Source organism: Oncorhynchus tshawytscha, unplaced genomic scaffold (assembly GCF_018296145.1).
Source record: "Oncorhynchus tshawytscha isolate Ot180627B unplaced genomic scaffold, Otsh_v2.0 Un_contig_4934_pilon_pilon, whole genome shotgun sequence".
NCBI lineage: Eukaryota > Metazoa > Chordata > Actinopteri > Salmoniformes > Salmonidae > Oncorhynchus > Oncorhynchus tshawytscha.
In genome coordinates this window covers 564,161-570,871 of record NW_024609814.1, presented here as the reverse complement: position 1 = coordinate 570,871, position 6,711 = coordinate 564,161, and positions in this window count along the sequence as shown.

Here is a 6,711-nt window from a genome sequence, read left to right as displayed (position 1 = left end):
TGTGGGATTTGGGCCACAACCGCCATGTTCCTGGACAGGTGACCACTCTTCCATATATCCAGTGGAACTGGAGTGTAGGATAGAATAGAATCAGTATTTTGGATGTCGTCAGTCGGCTGTTCAGGAGCTGCCATTGTCCCCCTGTCTCTCCCTCTCCTTCCTTCCCTGTGTGTGTGTGTGATGATAATGATGTTGTCATTGTGGTGGCAGGTGCAGGGCTGTGTGAGCTGCAGGTGACGTCTCTCGTTGTTCCCTTAATGATTCCAATTAACATAATCAAGACCTGGCAGGGCGAAGAGAATGGAGACCGCTGCACCTCCTCTCTCGTCTTGCCCTGTTCCTCCTCCTCCTCCTCCTCCTCCTCCTCACCCTGCTGTGGGCTTTCTACACCGCACGTCGCCATGGCGCCCGCTCCATGCCATCATCCATCCATCGGGTTCCTGTCACACACGCACACACACATTAGATACACACAGACACACATGCAAATACACACACACACACCACTCACCATTTCTCCCCATGGGCAGAAAAACAGGCACAGCTCTCTCCCCCCTCCCCTGCCAGTTGCCACGACCATCGCTACCCGCCAGCGCTTTAAAAAAACATGCCGTCTAAAAGCTCCTAAACGGTCTACTTCAGAAGCACTTAAGAGAATCTCCACTCAACGTATTGTCTAACGACGACAGGAAGGAGAGAGGGAGCTTTGCCAGGTTCTAACGAGGCGGGATAAGATCGTTGTTTTGTTCTGGTTTTCTTTTCCCTGTTTTCTTTTTTGCCGAGGGAGCTGGGTAGTGGCTCTGGGTAGTGGCTCTGGGTAGTGGCTCTGGGTAGTGACATGTCACACATGGTTTTAGGACAGAGGCGGCGAGCGCTTGTTGGCACGGGAGCAAGGGTGGCAGGGATAAAAGGGTCCTATCGTTTTGGATACGGGTGTAGTGTGGGTGAGTCGGGGATACTGTAAAAGCCTCCAGCTGGGTCAGTGAGTGACAGACTCAGGGGATCCAGGGGCGATCTCCTTCTGCTCAGAATGTGGAGTTAACTGTTGTAAGTAAGTGCAGAGAGAAAGTAGCCTCGCTTTGCCAAACTCAAGTGTTAATGGATTGTGTGTCAGACTCCGCAGGTGGGGAGAAGAGACCACAGAAAAGTCTCTTCCAATGATCCCCTGCATCCATCTGTGTCGCTCAGATAAGAAACAGGGAGACTGTATTCATTCATTTAGAATATGCGTGACACATACCGACATGGATCATGAAGGACTAGTTCAGCCAAATGTCAAGGTCACCTTATTTTCCGTAACACTAGCAAGTATCCAATCAAGCATAGTAACGTGTAGAAGCACAACATTCCAGTCGGAACATACAGGACCATTCCAGATCCATTACAACATTTATTCTACTCTATTTCTCACGATGCATCAAAAGAATGGGTTTCACCATCCAGATTCATTCCTCCAAATCTCTCACAGAACAAAGTGAAGGACAGAGTGGGAACGACCGAACAAGGCCAAGACGGAGACATTGATCTGGCCGACTAAGGTGTTCTAAATTATAGAAACATATGAAACCCTTTTGGTTTCCTGGTTTCATCTAACCAAGCCTGGTTCTAGCTGACAGCAGTGTGTGTGTGTGTGTGTGTGTGTGTGTGTGTGTGTGTGTGTGTGTGTGTGTGTGTGTGTGTGTGTGTGTGTGTGTGTGTGTGTGTGAGAGTTGGATTTGTCTATTTGTTAGTTGGCATGGGGGTACTTTCACTCGTCCAGACCTCCAGAAAATCCATCATGACGTCTGTGAGAAAACCTTTGATGAGTTTATGTCTGTGTTCCAAGTGTCTCCCTTTAAAGTGCACGTCAAAAGTAGGGAATAGGGTGCCTTTTGGGACATCTGTCTACCCGCAGCTCCATTGTCCTGCATTTCTCAGCCAATCCATTCCAATGTCTTCCTCTATCCATGGTTCAGAGATGTCCCAAGACCAGAAGCCAACAGTGGGAAGGGTTGTGAGGACCCGCCAAACATGGTGGATACGGTAGGTGTAGTAATCTGACTCCAGACACTTTTAGTTCTTTTGAAGTGGGCTTTTATGTGATGGCACACACACACACACACACACACTTTTACGACATTGTAAAATGTGTCTGATTGAAATCGAATGGAGTGGTGGGGTGGAGTAGTTTGGTGATCTGGCCACCAGCAGGGTTTGAGCGAGAGAGAAATAAAGAGAGAGGCAGAGAGAGTGAGGGAGGAAGGGAAAGTGAGAGAGGCAGTGAGAGAGAGGCAGAGAGAGAGGCTTAGAGAGAGAGGGAGGGAGGAATGGAAAGGAGAGAGAGAGAGAGAGAGAGGAGGCTTAGAGGGAGGGAGGAATGGAAAGAGGGGCAGAGTGAGAGACAGGCTTAGAGGGAGGGAGGGAGGGAGGGAGGGAGGGAGGGAGGGAGGGAGGGAGGGAGGGAGGGAGGGAGGGAGGGAGGGAGGGAGGGAGGCAGAGAGAGAGAGGGAGTTATAATCCTGGTGGAGCGCTGATTTCGCCAGGCCAGACGAATCGCCTCCAGGATCCTGTCACCATCTCTATGAAGATAAATGGTATCATTAAACAGGCTCTGTCATCGATTAAACATCCTGTTGGAATCCTGTTTTTTTATGTGGAAATACAAAATTGCAATGGATAATGTTCAACATGATTCAACGTTTCAGGGTTTGTTACAGAAGGTCCAATAACATTCCAGAATTCAGATAGAGCTGCAGCGGTTTTAACCTTTACTTGTGTTACTGCCAAAAAACGGTGTTTCACACCAAGCAATTTGAGTTGAATACATGTTGTTATTACTGGGACTATGTCATAATGGCTGATTATGATTGTTACAATACCCACTACTAGCAGCTACAATGCTATTAGTACCAACGGCAATACGAGATCCATTCATGATGAATACACACTGAAATGCCATGGAGATGGATGTGTGTCTACAAAAGCACACAGGCATTGTTGCGTTGGCCGTGAGGTGTGTTTGTTTGTGAGGGCCTGAGTGTGTGTGTGGTGTGGATGGGAGAGTACACAGAGAAGGAGTAAAAGTGTGTGTATGTGTGAGTGAGTGATTAGATTAGGTCTGTCTGTCTTTGTGTGTATGCATTCATATGTGTGTATCTGTAGTGTGTGTGCTTTCTTGCCTGCATGTGTGTGTGTGTGCCACAGAGAGAGGAAGTATAAGGGGGTGCAGGTGGCATGGAGCAGGCTGGCACGGGCGGGCACGGGCCCACTGTCCCCTGGCAATGCCAACACCATCTGTCATGGAGAGGAACATCTGCAGCCCAAGGTGCCCTTGTCACCCAGCGTTAGAGTAACCAGTTTGGCGTTTCCATTGGAAGCGACCTGGCATAGCCAGAGCCACGCAATTTATGTGTGTGTTTGTGTCTGTATGTGTGTTTGTGTGAGAGAGAGGGAGGGAGGGAGGGTGAGTGTGTGTGTGTGTGTGTGTGTGTGTGTGTGTGTGTGTGTGTGTGTGTGTGTGTGTGTGTGTGTGTGTGTGTGTGTGTGTGTGTGTGTGTGTGTGTTAGAGAACCAAAGCCAAAACAACATGGCTGTGCAAAGCGTTGACCCAGCTGGACCCCAGTTGCATGCAGAGTCATGTCCCCTCCTGATGCTAGTGTGCCACTACATCCACACCGCTGCCAGACTTAGCCCTGCAAGCCCTCTCTCCTACCCTCCTGCCTCTCCTCTCCTCTCCTCTGGTGTCTCCTCTCCTCCGGTGTCTCTCCTCTCCTCCTGTGTCTCTCCTCTCCTCCTGTGTCTCTCCTACCCTCCTGCCTCTCCTCTCCTCCTGTGTCTCCTCTCCTCTGGTGTCTCCTCTCCTCTGGTGTCTCCTCTCCACTGGTGTCTCCTCTCCTCCGGTGTCTCTCCTACCCTCCTGCCTCTCCTCTTCTCTGGTGTCTCCTCTCCTCTGGTGTCTCCTCTCTGGTGTCTCCTCTCCACTGGTGTCTCCTCTCCTCCTGTGTCTCTCCTCTCCTCCTGTGTCTCTCCTCTCCTCCTGTGTCTCTCCTCTCCTCCGGTGTCTCTCCTCTCCTCATGTGTCTCTCCTCTCCTCATAAGTCTCTACTCTCCTCCTGTGTTTCTCCTCTCCTCCTGTGTCTCTCCTCCGGTGTCTCTCCTCTCCTCCTGTGTCTCTCCTCTCCTCATAAGTCTCTATTCTCCTCCTGTGTTTCTCCTCTCTTCCTGTGTCTCTCCTCTCCTCCTGTGTCTCTCCTCTCCTCATAAGTCTCTCCTCTCCTCCTGTGTCTCCCTCATAAGTCTCCTCCTGTGTCTCTCCTCTCTCTCATAAGTCTCTCTCTCTCCTGTGTCTCTCTCTCCTCTCCTCTCCTCCTGTGTCTCTCCTCTCCTCCTGTGTCTCTCCTCTCCTCCTGTGTCTCTCCTCTCCTCCTGTGTCTCTCTCCTCCTGTGTCTCTCCTCCTCCTGTGTCTCTCCTCTCCTCCTGTGTCTCTCCTCTCCTCCGGTGTCTCTCCTCTCCTCCGGTGTCTCTCCTCCTGTGTCTCCTCCTCCTGTGTCTCTCCTCTCCTCCTGTGTCTCTCCTCTCCTCCTGTGTCTCTCCTCTCCTCCTGTGTCTCTCCTCTCCTCCGGTGTCTCTCCTCTCCTCCGGTGTCTCTCCTCTCCTCCTGTGTCTCTCCTCTCCTCCTGTGTCTCTCCTCTCCTCCTGTGTCTCTCCTCTCCTCCTGTGTCTCTCCTCTCCTCCTGTGTCTCTCCTCTCCTCCTGTGTCTCTCCTCTCCTCCTGTGTCTCTCCTCTCCTCCTGTGTTTCTCCTCTCCTCCTGTGTCTCTCCTCTCCTCCTGTGTCTCTCCTCTCCTCCTGTGTCTCTCCTCCTCTCCTCCTGTGTCTCTCCTTTCCTCCCGTGTCTCTCCTCCTGTGTCTCTCCTCTCCTCCTGTGTCTCTCCTCTCCTCCGGTGTCTCTCCTTTCCTCCTGTGTCTCTCCTCTCCTCCCGTGTCTCTCCTCTCCTCCTGTGTCTCTCCTCTCCTCCTGTGTCTCTCCTCCTCCTGTGTCTCTCCTCTCCTCCGGTGTCTCTCCTCTCCTCCCGTGTCTCTCCTCTCCTCCTGTGTCTCTCCTCCTGTGTCTCTCCTCCTGTGTCTCTCCTCTCCTCCGGTGTCTCTCCTCTCCTCCCGTGTCTCTCCTCCTCTTTTTGTCTGTAATGTACTTTTCGTTATGTGTCGGACCCCCCAGGAAGACTAGCTGTCATCATGGCGTCAGCTATTGTCCATCCAAATCAATCTCCTCTCCTTACCTCTCCTCTCATCTCCTGCGTCTCTCCTCTCTTCTCCTCTGCTATATTCTGGCACTCACCACTTCTCTCTCCAGTTCTATCTCCCCTTTTTTCGTCCCTCTGAAAAAAAAGCAGATGGTCCCTCTTTCCCCACTCCTTCTTTTCATCCGCCTCTCCATCTCATACATCTCCCCCCTCTTCTCATCCTTTCATCTACATCTAGCAGGTGTATGACTGATCCTGACTGGCTGACCACCTGTCCATCCTCTTCTCTCCTTCCTCTCTCCCTCTTTCTCTCTCCTCTCTCTTATAAAATATATAGTCTAGAAGAGTGTATGTGTTTGTTAATGAGTGTGTGTGTGTGTTTGTTTATGTCCCTATCATGCTCAATGCATCATACTTCAATCCTCTGTACTGTGGTTAGAGGAGATCTCTACTCAACCAGAACCCACGCCCTTTCATGTGCATCCCAAATGGTTCCCTATTCCCTATGGAGGCATCCCAAATGGTTCCCTATTCCGTATGTAGTGCACTACTTTTGACCAGGGCCCATAGGGAATAGTGTGCTATTTGGGACATATCATCAGTGACTCATTCTCAGTGACTATCAGTATTCTCTGAACATTACCAACTGCTGAAGGTCCCGAAGCTTCTGCACATGTTCGGAATTCTCTATTTGCAAAGTCTCTATCTACCAATAGTAGGGAACAGGCTACTCTGGCGATTGGTACTTGTTTAAGCTGAATAAATGTCTGCAAGAGCACATAACGATAGTATTGTACATAATAGAACCAAATAATAGCATAGGTTGTCACTGTAAAATAAAAAAACAGCACATAATTTCTTATGACATTTTAGGATGATTGTGGGAACCTATGCATTTTCCTCTCATGCAGCCTCAACTCAACAGCGTGCGCCACTAGGCAAAATAAGTGGTTTGATTTGAACAAAACGCAGTTAGGCTATGTTACAGTTTAACAGCATCTGTTCTAAAATCAGCTCACTGTACATAACTAAACAATATCCAAATGCATATTCCCATGAAACTGATTGAGTTCAAATGATTGGCATGAAGATGCTACGTGGGCGTGTCACCGGGAAAACTTAAGCTTGAAGTGTCGTTCACGATTGACAATGAAAAATGTGATAATAATAATAAATTCATCATCTGAAGGGAGGGTCAACAAAAAATGTGTGCGTAAAGTAGAGGTAAAGAAAACACATGCGCAGAACATGATATGAATCTTTCCAGCGGGATCCTGGGGGGAAGAACGAGGCGGTGACCTACGGATCCGCAGCCTCGGCCGATTAAAAATGACTCACCGGTAGTTACTTAAGGAAACCACATGGCGGCAGTATAAAACACTGCACTGTGTTCTGTTTTGACATAGATTAACACACTTCTGGCTGTGATTGAATGGTTTAGTGGTAGTAGCAGCGTGTGTATGTGTATTTGTCCGTGTTCTTTTTCACA